Here is a 19116-nt window from a genome sequence, read left to right as displayed (position 1 = left end):
ATAGTAAGGAAAGAGAGGGAAGGGAGAGGAGGTGGAGGAGTGGCCCTGCTGATAAGGAAGGACTGGAGTTTTGATGAGATGGAAATTCCGGGCTGTGACGGATTCAGAGATTACATAACAGGAACTATAACAATGGGTGGACCTAAGATAATAGTGGCAGTCATTTACAACCCTCCCCTAAATGACAGAAGACCTAGACAGGAGTTTGATAGGAACAACATGGCAACCATTAATATAATAGAGAGAACAGCTTCAGTTGCCTGCAGGAATGGCTCAAGACTCTTAATCATGGGTGATTTCACCCATGGAAAGATAGACTGGGAGAATGGGGACCCACATGGTGGTGCAGATAGGTGACGAGCTAAACTCTTAGAAGTGGCAACTGAGTAAAAGAACATGGAGAAACTACAGAAATAACAGAACACCAGAGAGCAGGGAGAGATACCAGAGGGCCAGAAATGAGTACATCAGAGTGAGGAGGGAAGCAGAGAGACAGTTTGAAAATGACATTGCGAGTAAAGCCAAGACCCAACCAAAGCTGCTCCACAGCCACATCAGGAGGAAAACAGCAGTGAAGGAACAAGTGATGAAGCTGCGGAAAGGGGAGAACAGATACACAGAGAATGACAAGGAGGTGTGTGAATAACTCAACAAGAGATTCCACGAGGTCTTCACAATAGAACAAGGAGAAGCCCCTGCACTAAATGAGGAGGCGGCAAACCAAGCAACCTTGGAGGAATTTGACCTCACCAGTGATGAGGTCAAAAGGTGTCTGCTGGAGCTGGATATGACAAAGGCTGTTGGGCCTGATAGAATCTCACCATGGATACTAAAGGAAGGTGCAGAAGCACTAAGTGTGCCACTCTCTATGGTGTATAACAGGTCACTGGAAACAGGAGACTTACCAGAAAGTTGGAAGACAGCTAACGTGGTCCCAATATACGAAAAGGGTGACAGGCAAGAGGCACTGAATTACAGGCCAGTTTCCTTAACTTTAATACCATGCAAGGTGATGGAGAAGATTGTGAGGAAAAGGCTCGTAGAGCATCTGGAGGGAAATAACTTTGTAACGCACCACCAACATGGGTTCAGAGATGGTAAATCGTGCCTCACAGGTTTAATAGAATTTTATGACCAGGCAACGAAAATTAGGCAGGAAAGAGAAGGGTGGGCCGACTGCATTTTCCTGGATTGCCAAAAAGCCTTTGACACAGTACCCCATAAAAGGCTGTTAAAAAAGTTGGAGCAACAGGCAGGAGTAAAAGGGAAGGTGCTCCAGTGGATAAGGGAGTACTTAAACAACAGGAAACAGCGAGTAACGGTGAGGGGGGAGACATCAGAGTGGCGAGATGTCACCAGCGGAGTCCCACAGGGCTCAGTACTTGGACCCAACCTGTTTCTAATATATGTGAACGATCTTCCAGAGGGTATAGACTCATTCCTCTCGATGTTTGCTGATGATGCAAAAATTATGAGAAGAATCAAGACGGATGAAGATAGACAGAGACTACAGGATGACCTGGATAAACTGGAGGAATGGTCTAGAAAATGGCTGCTAAAGATCAACTCCGGAAAGTGTAAGGTGATGAAATTAGGCGAAGGGAGCAGGAGGCTGAACACAAGGTATCATCTGGGAGGGGAAATCCTGCAAGAGTCAAATAGAGAGAAGGATCTGGGGGTTGATATCACACCGAACCTGTCCCCAGAGGCCCACATCAAAAGAATATCATCAGCGGCATATGCTAGACTGGCCAACATAAGAACTGCCTTCAGAAACTTGTGTAAGGAATCTTTCAGAACCCTGTATACCACTTATGTAAGACCAATCCTGGAGTATGCAGCTCCAGCCTGGAGTCCATACCTAGTTAAACACAAGACAAAGTTAGAGAGGATTCAGCGGTATGCCACCAGGCTCGTCCCGGAACTGAGAGGATTGAGCTACGAGGAAAGGCTAAAGGAGCTGAACCTCACATCCTTGGAAAACAGAAGAGTAAGGGGAGACATGATAACCACCTAGAAAATTCTCAGGGGAATTGACAGGGTGGACAAAGACAAACTCTTCAGCACGGGTGGGACACGAACAAGGGGACACAGGTGGAAACTTAGTACCCAGATGAGCCACAGAGACGTTAGAAAGAATTTTTTCAGTGTCAGAGTAGTTAATAAATGGAATGCACTAGGAAGTGATGTGGTGGAGGCTGACTCCATACACAGTTTCAAATGTAGATATGATAGAGCCCAGTAGGCTCAGGAATCTGTACACTAGTTGATTGACAGTTGAGAGGCGGGACCAAAGAGCCAAAGCTCAACCCCCGCAAGCACAATTAGGTGAGTACAATTAGGTGAGTACACACACACACACACACACACACACACACACACACACACACACACACACACACACACATATATATATATATATATATATATATATATATATATATATATATATATATATTATATATTATATATATATATATATATATATATATATATATTATATATTATATATATATGTATATATATATATATGTATTATATATATATATATATATATATATATATATATATATATATATATATATATATATATATATATATATATATATATATATATATATATATATATATATATATATATATATATATATATATATATATATAAACGCTTTCAACTCGGTCAAAAGGGAAGCAATCCTCACTGCAGTCCAGGAACATTGCCCAAGCATTCTCCCGTTTGTGTCAGCAGGCTACAGCAAAGACTCAACCCTCCTGTTTGGCAAACATGAAGTCACCTCAGCAGAGGGAATTCAACAGGGTGACCCACTTGCACCGTTCCTCTTTTGCATAGCGGTTCGAGAAATTACAACCAGACTGTCCAGCGAGCTCAGCATCTGGTTCCTGGATGATGGCACTCTGGCAGGCACACAAGATTCCCTGCTAGAAGACTTACAGCTGGTGAAGACACGGGGGGAGTCCATGGGTCTCGTTCTTAGCCCCTCCAAGTGCGAAATTATTGCATCTAGTGAAGTAATCATTAGAGCAGTGAAATCAGTTCTACCAGAAGCCTCAGTCGTTAAACCTACCGACAGCACACTACTCGGAGCACCTCTGGGCCACAATGCCATTGCTGCAGTCCTTGACGAAAAGTTTAGAGACCTAAAGAGGATGGAAGAGAGAATTGGGGACTTGGACTCCCACGATGCCCTCTACCTTCTCACAAAGTGCCTTACCTTGCCCAGGCTAACATACTTCTTAAGGTGTGCACCAACTTTTGGCAACCCACTTCTAAATCAATATGATGAGCTCCTCAGGTCAATATTCAGGAAGGCGCTCAACCTAGATTTAGATGACAGTCAGTGGGACCAAGCAACACTACCAGTGAAATTTGGAGGGATAGGCATACGAAAGGCAACTGAGGTAGCACTTCCAGCATTCTTATCCTCATGTACAGCAGCCAACGAATTGGTAGGGCAGATCCTACCAGAGCGTATGAGAGAGACAGCGGGAACTCATGATCAAACGTTCATCGAAGCAGCCAGACAATGGGACACCATTGCACACCCTCAACCCCGACCACAAGTTCCAAAAGACCACAAGCAGGCCCACTGGGATAGCCCCATAATGGAAAAGACTGTCACAGCAATGATTGACAACGCTGATGCTGAAAACAAAGCCCGCCTCCTAGCGGTAACAGCACCCCACGCCGGGGATTTTTTATTTGCTGTGCCCAATGCAGCCCTGGGAACTCGCCTCAGTCATGACGCTCTCCGCATTGGAGTTGCCCTTCGCCTTGCCGCCCCCATCCTCACCGAACATAGGTGCATCTGCGGAACTGCGATGGCAGACCAATATGGTCGTCATGGTCTGGTATGTCGTAAATCACAGGGTAAAATTGCAAGACATGAAGAAGTCAACGACATCATCAAGAGGAGCCTCGCCACAGCCCGCTGCCCGGCACAAAGAGAACCACACTTATCCAGACCTAACGACCCTCAGAAGCGCCCTGATGGGGTCACCTTGCTACCTTGGAAGGATGGTAAGCAAGTGGTATGGGACTACACGTGCGCTGCCACACTGGCCAGTACCTACCTCCACTACAGCACACGTGAAAGCGGTGGTGCTGCTTCTTTCAGGGAATCGCAGAAAATTATTAAATACAGAGGTCTAGCACACTGCTACAGCTTTGTTCCGATCGGCTCGGAGACCCTCGGTTCGTGGGGAAAATGTGCATTGAAGTTCCTGAAGGAATTGGGGGACAAATTGATCAGCGCTACAAAAGACCAGAGAGCAAAAAGTTTCTTGTTCCAGCGCCTCAATGTTGCGATTCAGAGGGGAAATGCCTGTTGCGTCTTGGGCACTAGTCCAACTTCAGAGGAATTCGAAGAAGTGTTTGACTTGCAACAATGATCGAACCCGTCTGTGACATTCATCAATGTTTCCCATTGTTGTGTTTTTCAAGAGATCCATAACCTTTAAGCACCTTTTTGCATTATTATTTCTGTATCAACCCATGTATATCTTGTAACCATCAAATGGTTACAAATGGCTTTATTTGATGGTTGTAACCATCAAATAAAGCACAAAAAATATTTAAGGAAGGGGGTGGTAGGAGAAAAGCACACAGAAACTGTATTGGAGGGGATCTAAACATTCCCTCTAATGCGTTATGCGTGGTTTCCTCCGAGGCTATGGGTCCCCCCTTCTTCCAGCTAGAGGTGGTACTCCCTTCATATATATATATATATATATATATATATATATATATATATATATATATATATATATATATATATATATATATATATATATATATATATATATATATATATATATATATATCTATATATATATATATATATATATATATATATATATATATATATATATATATATATATATATATATATATATATATGACAATGTCAGACCACAGAGGAAAAATGAAACAGGAAATTTCCTTAAGTACTTTCGTATATTAAATACATCTTCAGAAGGTCATTTTACAGATCGAGTGATGGGTATAAATAGGCAGGAGAGAGTGGTGAAGTAAGGTGAGGTACAATACTTAGTATTGTACCTCACCTTACTTCACCACTCTCTCCTGCCTATTTATACCCATCACTCGATCTGTAAAATGACCTTCTGAAGATGTATTTAATATACGAAAGTACTTAAGGAAATTTCCTGTTTCATTTTTCCTCCGTGGTCTGACATTGTCACATTCTTAATCACGTGTTTATTTTCGTGATATACACACACACACACACACATATATATATATATATATATATATATATATATATATATATATATATATATATATATATATATATATATATATATATATATATATATATATATATATATATATATATATATATATATATATTTATATATTTATAGTTTTTTTATATAGTGGTACCATTTATATTTATTTATATATATATAGTGGTTTATATATATATATATATATATATATATATATATATATATATATATATATATATATATATATATATATATATATATATATATGTCGTACCTAGTAGCCAGAACGCACTTCTTGGCCTACTATGCAAGGCCCAATTTGCCTAATAAGCCAAGTTTTCCTGAATTAATTGTTTTTCGACTACCTAACCTACCTAACCTAACCTAACCTAACTTTTTCGGCTACCTAACCTAACCTAACCTAAACAGATAGGTTAGGTTAGGTTAGGTAGGGTTGGTTAGGTTCGTTCATATATCTACGTTAATTTTAACTCCAATAAAGAAAAATTGACCTCATACATAATGATATGGGTAGCTTTATCATTTCATAAGAAAAAAATAAGAGAAAATTTATCAATTCAGCAAAACTTGGCTTATTAGGCAAATCGGGCCTTGCATAGTAGGCCGAGAAGTGCGTTCTGGCTTCTAGGTACGACATATATAAATATATATATATATATATATATATATATATATATATATATATATATATATATATATATATATATATATATATATATATATATATATATATAGACAGCCAGGAACACTGTGCACATGGCGTATCCGGTTCCTTAACCACTCGACCAACCGTGATTTTACAAAATTCATTGGGAGCCGAGGCTATATCCCCAGCGACCCAACATCACTTGGTGGTAAGCTACTCTCTATGGAAAGTATATAAAGTTGGTTGAATTCAGAGATGTTGGGTAAAGGGTATTGAGTTTATTCTAGTGTTAAAATGGGAATTTATGGGTGAAAATGTAGGATAGGGGGAGGATTGAGAGGGTTAGGGGAAGAATGGAACAGTTCGGTGTGGGGTTAATGTACAGGGAGAGTGAGTGGGCAGTGATGAAGGGTGTGGAAGGTGATGATTTATGCTATTGCTGGGACACCCTCTGGACACCGAGGTGGATGACGTGTTTTCCCACCTACCTCTGCAAATCTGTCTTTCCTGATATTTTCGGCAGCTGTAGAAAAGAGGAAGAAGCACAAATGCATCTTTATAACTTTTCTTAACTTTTGTTTTGTTTCTTTCTCAAGATTTTCTCGTTTTCTTGACCATTTGGGAATATTATTTTTAAAAGTAGATTGTTTTTCCTCACTTTTCCGGTCTAGCCTGAAAACATTCCCTTTGTGTGTGTGTTTCATTGTGAGTGATTACCTTGGAGCAGACTTTGCAACAGCCGCAAGAATCAAGGATCAGGTGGTCTGGGCAGTACAGTGAGACATTCACACAGCTGCTGAGGACACATGCACCACAGTCGTCATCGTCTTCTGCACTTTTTGGCCACGAATCGCTGCAAGTGGAGTAGACGGGTTACTAGTATTGCTGGTACACGGCACTTTAGGTGGGGTGGACAAGGTAACTAGTATAGCTGGTACACGGCACTTTAGGTGGGGTGGACAAGGTAACTAGTATAGTTGGTACACGGCACTTTTGGTGGGATGGACAAGGTAACTAGTATTGCTGGTACACGGCACTTTAGGTGGGGTGGAAAAGATAACTAGTATTGCAGTACACGGCACTTGAGGTGGGGTGGACAAGGTAACTAGTATTGATGGTACAGGTCACTTTAAGTGGGGTGGACAGGTAACTATAATTGTTAACATCATTGCATCATTAATAATATTTTAATTATTATTGAGATCATTACTAAGTTATGTATTGTTGCTTTCCTAATACAGTATAAGGAATAATATATTATACCTTATAATTAACTTTGTAAGGGAGAAGCAGTAAACATTTCAAAATGCAAATGTTGTGAAATATTAAACACATTGTAAATGTAAACAAGCTGATGAAATACAGACTATGTCTACATTTATATAAGGTAAATAAAGTAATTAATAGGAGAAAGCACTAAGCCATTACGACTATATAGCACTTGGAAGAGTTGAGGATAAGGTTTTAGGATAGGACGGAGGGAACAAATGGTGTCCAACCACTTGCACGGTCGGGGATTGAACGTCGACTTGCGAGAATCAAGACCATCGCTCTACCGTACAATGCAACTGGTTGGCCCACATATAAAAAAAAAAAAAAAAAATTTAAATTGGATTTTTTAAATAATAATTTCTTAAAATTTCTTAATAACATTTAACCGTAAATATAGAGGATTTGTCTCTGTGATTGCTTTAATGTCTGGATCATGTTGCATGTGCTGAAAATTCCCAGGGATCAAATTTACATATTTCAATCTTTTAAAATATTGCCAGTCACAACAACTTTGTGTAAATTACTTCTAGACCACATCCTCAGCTCATACAATTACCTTACGTGTTAAAGAATATCTTGGCTTATGATTGGAGCAGAGAAGAAAGGTGACATGACTGGATGATTCATAAATATGACCTCCAACAGGGTGTAATATCTGTCTAACAAGTCGGATAACATAGTTCAGAAACTAAGACGTGTCGTAGTTTTTTTCATTCTCATTCCTGAATTGAGAATGAAGAACACAAATTTTGTTAAAAAAATATTGTGCTTAATTTAATACAGATAAATTAAGAATGTTTAATTTTATTTCGCTTGTTTATTCATAAACTTCTCAGTGTATAAATGAATATTATATGTAAAATAAACAAATCAAATATTATTACACCGTATCTGCATTTATAATATTTTAGTTTATCAAACCTTGTGTTACAGATCCTAGCTTTCCATCTAGTATCACGAATACTGTAGTAATAGTCCTGGAATGGCTATTGGCAGCCACCCTACTTTCCTACGTATACATTAGTATATTTTTGGAACCGTCACTCTCACAGACTCGTAATAGTAAATATTACTGAAAGGACTAGAGCATTTATTCCTACACGAATCTTCACAATATTTATAATGGCAAGGAAGTTGACATATTAACTCTACGACGTTCAGTTTCACAATAAGTCTGATGCGTGACGCTAAAGGACGCGTGGCCCTACAGGACGCGTGGTGCTAAAGGATGCGTGGCGCTAAAGGATGCGTGGCACTAAAGGATGCGTGGCACTAAAGGATGCGTGACGATAAAGGATGCGTGGCGCTAAAGGACACGTGGTGCTAAAAGATGCATGGCGCTAAAGGATGCGTGGTGCTAAAGGATGCGTGGCGCTAAAGGATAAGTGGCACTAAAGGATGCGTGGCATTAAAGGACGTGTGGCGCTCAAGCAAGGGTGGTGCTAAAGGACACGTGGCACTAAAAGACGCATGGCACTAAAGCTCTCTTTAACATCGTCGGAGGTGAAGAAACTACACAATTAGAAGCCACAACATCAATTATGGCAAGAAACCTTCCAGGAAGTACTTCTACTGCAGCATTAAACATAAGGAAGTTTTATTACCAGAGTCTTTGAAATAAGAAAAGTGTTTAACATTAAAATGCGTCAGTAATAATTTGTCATGTGAAATAGAGTCCCATCATAGAAAGTAGACTTTCCGCTTTCAACAAGACTACTTTGTTAAGAGAGGCAGTCAAGCGGACACCCATGTACATGTCCACCTAGCGACTTCCCCTTTCAACGGGCGAGGAATAATAGCGGGAGGCAGTGGCAGATAGCCCTATACAGCTGCTTAGGCTTAAGCTAAAGGCCCAAATTCTTGTGGGCCTGCCAGAATTTGGTGAAAAAATAAAATTCATGTTCTAAATATCATCATTGTATTTTTTAACTTCAGGAAGTTCTTTAATCGTTTTGAAGCAGAAAATGATCTTTCCCCGCTACTGCTGTTGGATACCAGCAGACAATGAGACAGTCGCAGAGAAATATATATATTTGGAAAGACTGAAGAGGGAGTTTGACACAATTTGCTCGAACGTATGCAGTTCAAAACTGAATTCAGCTTCAGCAATAGTTGCTGTTATATTTAGCTTCAAATACTTTTTGAACTGAATAAATTCATCCCCAAGGCTGGGTTCCAGATCCTTGGCATAGCAAGAAATCAACTGATGTTGCAATTCCTAATTCTTGAATTGCATGTGATATGGCAAGAATCCATACTTCGTGTTCAGTTGTGAGTTTGCATCTACCCATTTACTCAAAGCACTACAGAGCTGATCAATGACAAATAGAAAAATAGTGACATGAAATGGTTCACATGAAGAGCCTAGCAGCTCAGTTTCCTGTTCTGGTCCATCATGAAACTTCACTTTCACACTGTGTTGATGTTTACAGGTCGTTCCTTCCTTGTAGGCTCGTGTGCCACCCTCGACACGCCAGTCTTTTCAAACTCGTCTAACATCTACGTTATGCAAAAAAGGTCCAGCGCTGAACTTTGCTACCTCGTGCTTGCTCGGTCGAAGCGTTTTAGTAGCGATGATCAGACACTCAATAGAATACCTGTTAAAAAAAAATCCCAGCAAGAGCTTTAGCTTCATGTATGCATCAGCAGCGTGCATACTATTTTTACTATACGAATTGCTTTATAATGGTTACTTAATCATTTTCAAGAGGCCTGCCCAGAATCCAAGCCTAAAACCTGTCATGGTCACCTTAATCAGCCTCTGGTGGGAGTGGGAGGGTAACCAGTAGGGAGAGAAACAGTAACAAGTTAGAAACGGGAGAGTAACCAGTATATTTCTTGTATATTATCCTCACCTGAGAACGTAGACGGCGAGGCAGAGGGCGAGGAGAGCGCGCATCAACATGCTGGTGTGGTGGCGGTGTTTGTGTGGTAGAAACTTCATGTCTTCTCTCTGGCCTTAACACTGCCCAGTGATCACCGTTTCACCCCCACTCTGGTTATATACCCGGATGGGGTTGCTAGTCGCGAATATATAAACGTAATACATTCAAAACTGGAATAGAAAAACTATATGATAAGTAACACAAGGTAAGAGCTACACGATGATTGAACAATAGAGATTGAACAATAATCTTGTAAAATATGCAAAACATTTACACGCAAGAGAAACTAAAGATATATTTCCGTCTGCTTATTATATGAGGCAATTCCGAAGAAAGCGTTGTGGTGGAGGGAGGGGGGGGGGGGGGGAAGGGAGAGATGACCTATCAGAGTGGTTTATGTTTTTCACCTAATTATCCTCCAAAATTAACATCTTAAAGCCATTCCTCAGTGTGGCTCAGTAGTCGTGCCTCCTGATCCAGCCTAACACAAGCGCCCACCCCCTTCTCTATATCCAGTTCCAACGTCACCATCAGCTCATCTTTGAAGCTTGCTGCCTCATAATCTGTAGCCAGGTACACACACCTGCCAGTGTTGGTCTCATCTGTATACCAGGTACACACACCTGCCAGTGTTGGTCTCATCTGTAGACCAGGTACACCCACCTGCCAGTGTTGGTCTCATCGGTATACCAGGTACACACACCTGCCAGTGTTGGTCTCATCTGTAGACCAGGTACACCCACCTGCCAGTGTTGGTCTCATCTGTATACCAGGTACACACACCTGGCAGTGTTGGTCTCATCTGTATACCAGGTACACCCACCTGCCAGTGTTGGTCTCATCTGTAGACCAGGTACACACACCTGTCAGTGTTGATCTCATCTGTAAACCAGGTACACCAACCAGCCAGTGTTGGTCTCATCTGTAGACCAGGTACACCCACCTGCCAGTGTTGGTCTCATCTGTATACCAGGTACACCCACCTGCCAGTGTTGGTCTCATCTGTATACCAGGTACACACACCTGCCAGTGTTGGTCTCATCTGTAGACCAGGTACACACACCTGCCAGTGTTGGTCTCATCTGTATACCAGGTACACCCACCTGCCAGTGTTGGTCTCATCTGTAGACCAGGTACACACACCTGTCAGTGTTGATCTCATCTGTAAACCAGGTACACACACCACACAGTATATAAAGTTGATTGAATTCAGAGAGATGTTGGGTAAAGGGTATTGAGTTTGTTCTAGTGTTAAATTGGCCATTTATGGGTGAAAATGTAGGATAGGGAGAGGATTGAGAGGGTTAGGGGAAGAATGGAACAGTTCGGTGTGTGGTTAATGTACAGGGAGAGTGAGTGGGCAGTGATGAAGGGTGTGGAAGGTGATGATTTATGCTATTGCTGGGACACCCTCTGGACACCGAGGTGGATGACGTGTTTTCCCACCTACCTCTGCATATCTGTCTTTCCTGATATTTTCGGCAGCTGTAGAAAAGAGGAAGAAGCACAAATGCATCTTTATAACTTTTCTTAACTTTTGTTTTGTTTCTTTCTCAAGATTTTCTCGTTTTCTTGACCATTTGGGAATATTATCTTTAAAAGTAGATTGTTTTTCCTCACTTTTCCGGTCTAGCCTGAAAACATTCCCTTTGTGTGTGTGTTTCATTGTGAGTGATTACCTTGGAGCAGACTTTGCAACAGCCGCAAGAATCAAGGATCAGGTGGTCTGGGCAGCACCGTGAGACATTCACACAGCTGCTGAGGACACATGCACCACAGTCGTCATCGTCTTCTGCACTATTTGGCCACGAATCGCTGCAAGTGGAGTAGACGGGTTACTAATATTGCTGGTACACGGCACTTTAGGTGGGGTGGACAAGGTAACTAGTATAGCTGGTACACGGCACTTTAGGTGGGGGTGGACAAGGTAACTAGTATTTCTGGTACACGGCACTTTTGGTGGGGTGGACAAGGTAACTAGTATAGCTGGTACACGGCACTTTAGGTGGGGGTGGACAAGGTAACTAGTATTGCTGGTACACGACACTTTAGGTGGGGTGGACAAGGTAACTAGTATTGCTGGTACACGGCACTTTGGGTGGGGGTGGACAAGGTAACTAGTACTGCTGGTACACGGCACTTTGGGTGGGGGTGGACAAGGTAACTAGTATTGCTGGTACACGGCACTTTAGGTGGGGGTGGACAAGGTAACTAGTACTGCTGGTACACGGCACTTTGGGTGGGGGTGGACAAGGTAACTAGTACTGCTGGTACACGGCACTTTAGGTGGGGTGGACAAGGAAACTAGTACTGCTGGTACACGGCACTTTGGGTGGGGGTGGACAAGGTAACTAGTACTTCTGGTACACGGCACTTTAGGTGGTCTAAAGTGGTCTGCTAATGACATTGATTATGTCACCAGCATGTTTGGTTTGTAACCTAAACCTAACCTTAGGTTAGGAGCCGGTCGGTCGAGCGGACAGCACGCTGGACTTGTGATCCTGTGGTCCCGGGTTTCGATCTCGAGCGCCGACGAGAATCAATGAGCAGAGTTTCTTTCACCCTATGCCCCTGTTACCTAGCAGTAAAAAAGGTACCTGGGTGTTAGTCACCTCTCACGGGCTGCTTCCTGGGGGTGGAGGCCTGGTCGAGGACCGGGCCGCGGGGATACTAAAGCCACGAAATCATCTCAAGATAACCCAACAAAACCTAATCCAACCTAACAAAACCAAACCTAACATAACAAATCTAACAAAACCTAACCTACCCAAAGCCATCCAAACGTAACCTAACTCAACCTAACCTAACCTTACTTAGCTTAACCTGACTTAAGCAAACCTAATGCGACCTGACCTAAACAAATCTAACCTTACTCAGCCAAACCTAATGAAACCTAACCTATCCTGGCCTAACAAAACCTACCATACCCAAGCTAGCTTAAGTTAACCTAAACTAATCTAGCCAAATCTAATCTAACTGTACCTAACCTGAACTTAACTAAACCTAACCAAACTTATTATAACCTAACCTAACCTAACAATACCTAACAATACCTGACCTAACCTAGCTTAACAAAACCGAACCAAGCCTAACCCAACCCAACATAACCTAGCCTAACCCAACAACCAAACCTAACCTTACCAAACTGACTATAAACATTTCCTAGTAAATACACACATCCAAGCCCTAAATACGTACACATGTATTTAATACTTTGGCATGTATACCTACTATTTGAAAGTATGTATTTACTACTTGGACGTGTACATACTTGGGTGCATGTACCTTGAGACGATTTGATTTCGGAGCTCAGCGTCCCCTCGCCCCGGTCCTCGACCAGGCCACCTCGTTGCTGATCTAGTCAACCAGGTTGTTGGATGCAGCTGCTCGCAGCCTGATGTATAAATCACAGTCTGGTTGATCAGGTATCCTTTGGAGGTGTTTATATAATTCTTTCTTGAACACTGTGCAGGGTCGACAAGTTATGCCCCTTATGTGTAGTGGAAGCGTGTTGAACAGTCTCGGGCCTCTGATGTTGACAGAGTTCTCTCTCAGAATACATGTTGCACCTCTGCTTTTCAACGGGGGTATTCTGCACATCCTGCCATGCCTTCTGGTCTCATATGATGTTATTTCTGTGTGTAGGTTTGGGACCAGCCCCTCTACTATTTTCTACGTGTAAATTATTATGTATCTCTCCCGCCTGCGCTCAAGAGAATATAGACTTAAGTGTTTTAGTCAACCCCAATTGTTTAAATGTTTTACTGAGTGGATTCAAGCAATAAAGGTTCCCTGCACGCTCTCCAAGTCAGCAATTTCTCTAACTTTGAAAGGGGGCTGTCATTGTGCAACCTTATTCCACTCTAGAGAGCACTAGCGTCTTGAAGATATCATCAATGGTATAGCATCTCTAGTGTGAAAGATTCATATTATCCATCCTGTCATTTTCCTTGCAGGTGTAATGGCTACTTTATTGTGCTCTTTAAAGGTAAGGTCTTCCGACATGAGTATACCCAAATCCTTTACAATGCTTTTTCGTTCTATGTTATGATATGACTGCGTTTTGTAAGTGTTTTCCGCTTCAATATTTTCATTTTTTCCGTAGCGCAGGAGTTAGAACTTATCTTCATTAAATACCATATTATTTTCAGTAGCCCACTTAAAGACCTGATTTACAACTGATTGAAGGTTTGCCATGTCCTCTATGTTGTCTACTCTCATAAAAGTCCTAGTGTCATCTGCAAAGGATGATACGGTACTATAGATTGTGTCCTTGTCTATGTCCAATATGAGGATGAAATAAAGTACTGGAGCAAGCGCAGTATCCTGGGGGACTGAGCTCTTTACAGTAAATGGTCCTAATTTTATTTCGTTGACTATTTCCCATTGGGTTCTGTTAGTCAGGAAATTGAAGATCCATCTGCCTATTTTTCCGGTAATTCCTTTTGAACGCATTTTGTGTGCAATAACACCATGGCCACATTTGTCAAAGGTTTTTCGAAATCTGTGTGAATGACATCAGCGTTTTACTTGTCTTCCTTGGCATCTAAGGACGTGCCATATTGGTCCAGCAACTGTGAACTTCTGAAACCATATTGTTCAGGGTTATGAAGATACTGTGATTCCATGCATTTTGTGATCTTACTTCATTGCACTCTTTCAAAGATTTTTATGATGTGTGATGTTAATGCTATCGGTCTGTAATTTTTGCCTCCACCTTATTTCCTCCTTTATGGAGTGGTGCTATCTCTGCTGTTAAAAGTACGTAAAGTGCGTACTAAGGTGTAAGAGAATGCGATATTGATTTCGAGGGAAATCATGTTTTTATTGCATATTTCGACGTTTCAGCCGGAATGAAGTTGTTTTCCGTGACCATCTTCATTCGGTAAAATTAACAGAAAATCAGGAACTTTACAATGAATTCTAATGAAAACACATTGATTTTTATCATTTGTATTGGAAACAACATTTTCATATGCACTTTAATGATCTAAATAACATGATATCTCATTTTATGATTGGAAGTAAAAAGCATCGTATTTCGTAATATATTAAAGTTTTTTTCACGAAATCACTGTTTGTGATTTCAAGTAAAAATCAAGTAAATAAAAAATGTGATTTTAGTGTGTTTTAGTGATTTCAATGAAAAAACTTGCATAGGCATATTGTCTATGGCTTCTTCAAAAATCCAGTGAGGATAGGGGTGACATCTGATATATGATTTGATGTTGTATCATATACATGAAAAATTTATTTGGGTTATCAATCTTCAGTGTGTTTAGTGGCTCGCTGAAAACAGTTTCGTACTAGTTCCTCAGTATTTTGTTCATTTCTTTGTTGTCATCTGTGAAAGTTCATCTCCCTTTCGCAGGGGACCGATACTAGATGTATTTTTTTCTTATTTTGCACAGGTAAAAACAAAATTCGGATTTTCCTCTATGTCACTGATAGTCTTTTGCTCTATTTGACTTTCCTGAATTTTGTGTGATTCTTGTAGCTTTAGTTCAATCGTTTCTCTTTCTCTACCTTCATCGTTCTTGAGATAGGGTGTGACTCTCAAGTTACTCCGCAATTTGTTTTCTTCACCAATAGAGAGAACTCCGTTCCCGTTCCAATCTGCATATCTTCCTCTTGTTTCTTATGGGAATGCGGATTGAGCCTATTTCTAGTGCTACTGAGCTTATTTTTTCCTGGCACAGGTTCAGGTTTGCATTTTCTAGTTGTTCTTCCCAGCTTATTTCTGTGAAGTCTGGGTTTATTTGATCCCAGTTAATCTGTTTATTATTGAAATTGAATTTGCCGAATTCTCCTCTGTGTGGCTGGTTTTGTTTTTTCAGGACTGGTTTTGCAAATCTACTCCCCCATGCTTGTCAGAATTTCCATTACGTTGCGATCTGAGTAACAAGTATTTGTAATTATTATGTTTCTGATCAATTCATCAATATTAGTGAAAATGAGGTCCAGTATGTTATCTTTTCTAGATGATTCTACTATTTGCTGATTTAAGGCAAATCTGTCGCACATCCGTAGCAGGTCATTTGCATCTGACATTTCTTTTAGGCTACTTCCCAGTATTTATCGGACACATATGTATTAGCTAAATTCTTCCATTTCAGGTTCCGTAGGATGAAGTCCCCAAGCAGGATGATGTTTGGGGCTGGATTTGTGAGGTTTTCTAAGCAGTGCTCTATTTTCATTGGATGGTCTTTAAACTGCTGAGGATTTGCCTCCGGTGACTTATATACAAGGACAATAACTACATTAGGATCTATATTTTGATTATCAGCACTTCCACTATATCGTCTGTGGTGTTTAGCAGGTCAGTGCAGATGAGTGTGTCTTTGATGTACAAACTGACCCCCACCCTGTAGCCTGTGTTTCCTGTCACATCTGAAAAGATTGTACTCTGAAATCCATATTTCATTATCATAATAGCCCTCCGTGTGGGTTTCCCCTTAAGGCTGCAAACACTGCATTTGTCTTATGTAGGAGGCCAGCTATTAAATGAACTTAGTTAGATCTGCATGTTTTTATATCCTGAATATTGGCAAATAAAAATGATGTTATCGTGTTTGTGGAAGTGCTGGATGCTTTACTTGGTGTCAATATCCGAGGCTCTAGTAGGGAGGCTATTGTGTTTGTGTCCACTCTAGCATTTGACCGAGTTGGTGATAGAGACTGGACATTTTTAGCCAGTCTTCTCCTCTTCCTCTTGCTAAAAAAATCATCCTGGTAAATAGAGTTGCTGTTTTCATAATGCCAGTCTGTTGGTTTTATTCGCCTGGCACCTCGAATATGAAAAGCTGGACAAACTGGGTTGAAAAATGCTTTCTTATTTAAAGATTTCTTGTAAAGTTCTAGGTTAAAAAAAATCACAGTTTTTGGAACATTTACCTGTACTAAAAACGTTTCTGCACTTTTTAGGATGATCGTATTTATATTTTTCCATTTGTTATTTCCGATATGTTCATCGGGAAGATATCCGATGATGTTTAAGATGCTTACAGATACCCCATTCATAATATCAACCGGTTTCGAGTCGTTTTGATTGTGTCTCTTTGCCCGACCCTGACGCCGAGACCGGGCCCGACTCTGGCGCCGAGATCACGCCCGGCTCTGGTGCCAAGTCTGATTCTACCTGGGTGTCATGGACAATTTGTTTGAAAACATCTGAAATTTCAATGCAGGCATGTAGAAGTGATTCTCTGCTCGCGGGAGTTTTATCCAGAATTGCAATCATCTTCAAGAAAGTAATATTATCTTACTGTTAACTTACTTTTTACTTAAGAGCATTTTAACTTACACAAATCAAAAATGCAAAATAATTTTTACTGTTGCTTACTTACAACGTTATTTATACCACAAAAAAATTCTCCTGCATCTTTTAAATTGGAATGCCTTTCAATATATCCGCAAAATTAATCTGATGTTCGCTTTTCTCACAAGTGACACTTTGCAAGTACTATCATACTGAACACGTACTAAACCAAGCTGGTCCTCCCTGGACCATGTGGCACTTGCCAGATTCCAATTTTCTTGTATTCCCAGAAATAAAATATATTATTAACAGTTTCAATAATATAGTTATATTAAAATTGTTTTCGTTTATAGTGATGTCACCTTAATATGGGCTCTGGTTCAGAGGCAACATTGCACCAAGTCCACTGTAAATGCGGCACTGGAAAATAACTCTGCTGGTGCCCCACTTTACTGGAGTTCCTACGCCAGTGCTTATTTTGCTTAACGGTTAATTCAGGGCTAACTAAGACATACTTATTTAATGCTTGGATATGTGTATTTAATGCTTGGATATGTGTATTTTACTTATAGCACATGTGTATTTACTGCATGGATGTGTGTATTTACTACTTGGGCTTATGTGTTTACTTCTTATACGTGTGTATTTAATCCTTTAACGTGTGTGTTTGTTATGTATACTTTCTTATACTTATATATACTATACTTGGACGTGTATACTTTCTACAACTTGGGCGTGCTTATTTACTATCGTTTCTTATCATAGCGTGTGTGTGGCTTCTCATGCCTGATTGTTTCTCCCGTGTTCCGGGGCTCTGTGTTTTGTCTTCGAGCTTCAAGGAAATAGGCAAGTCTGTTTGTTATCGTGAGTTTTATGGTATCGGCCACCGGAAGGTAAGGTCGTCTTGGTGGTTGGTATCACGTTCCAATCAAGATTGTACATTTCGTCGTTTGGAGTTCAATTGTTAGGAAGTGTTACTGAAAATTATATAGGAGTTTGTGTGGTAAATTTCTCTTGACATCACTTGCTGCTCCGTCGTTGGCCTGGGCAGCTCTGTTGGCATGGTGCGTTTTGTAAATTAATATCTTTATCTCTCTCTCTCATTTTTTCCATGGCTGTTATTGAGTATTATGTCATTGTCTATGTCTCTGTGTAAGTTACCGAATTCCATTGCTTTGTGCGGAGTCCAGCATAGTACATTGTGGTACGGAACCTACTTATGTTTAATTACTGGATAACTCTGTTGAAACTGGTAAGTCTGTTCTACTTTGTGGGTTTCTTTTTGGGAGAGGGAGGGGTTCGAGTAGTAACCATTGCACATTTTGCTAAACTTGCTGCTGTTTATCTGGTGGGTGGTTTGTCGAGTTGTCCTTAAATGTTGTGACATTATGTAGCTGTAGACCTCATATGTAGTCATTTCAGGACTCATGACCTGTTGGCATTCAGCTCACAGGGGATAGTAGCATCAAATTTGATTAAAAAAACAATAAATTAACAAGTAAATCAATAAATCAATAAAATTATCAATACATGTTCGTATGTTTTCTCCTTCGATTGTTATACCAACATCGTCCTCCTGGTGACATTGTGCACCAGGAGTCCCTGGTGGCTGATAATATGGAAGATCTTACCTTAAGAGAGGCCAGAAGTTGGGCTTGTTCATTTATTGTACCTAGTTCCTACTCAAGGGGACGGAGCTATAATCTGTGAGCTCTCATACTTCAGTCCTGGCCGCTTATTCTTGTTTTCTTAATTCGCTTCTT

General features: G+C 40.6%; 1 long non-coding RNA gene across 2 annotated transcripts in view; it reads right to left on the bottom strand.

Moving 5' to 3' along the window:
- LOC138352083 (uncharacterized) overlaps positions 1-17730 on the bottom strand; it is a 24323-nt gene extending 6593 nt beyond the window's left edge. The window contains exons 1-3 of one of the 2 annotated variants that reach the window (XR_011222704.1): positions 17716-17730; positions 10066-10265; positions 6656-6791 (exon numbers count right to left, since the gene is read on the bottom strand). This is a non-coding gene — a long non-coding RNA (uncharacterized lncRNA). Of the gene's footprint in view, positions 1-6655; positions 6792-10065; positions 10266-11774; positions 11880-17715 lie in introns of those variants that run through there. The other variant, XR_011222705.1, reaches the window with a different exon arrangement.
- Between the last annotated feature and the right edge of the window lie 1386 nt (positions 17731-19116).

This window comes from Procambarus clarkii, chromosome 52 (genome assembly GCF_040958095.1).
Source record: "Procambarus clarkii isolate CNS0578487 chromosome 52, FALCON_Pclarkii_2.0, whole genome shotgun sequence".
NCBI lineage: Eukaryota > Metazoa > Arthropoda > Malacostraca > Decapoda > Cambaridae > Procambarus > Procambarus clarkii.
The sequence above is the reverse complement of the archived record's forward strand: the minus strand, read 5'-3'. Positions and strand labels throughout refer to the sequence as shown.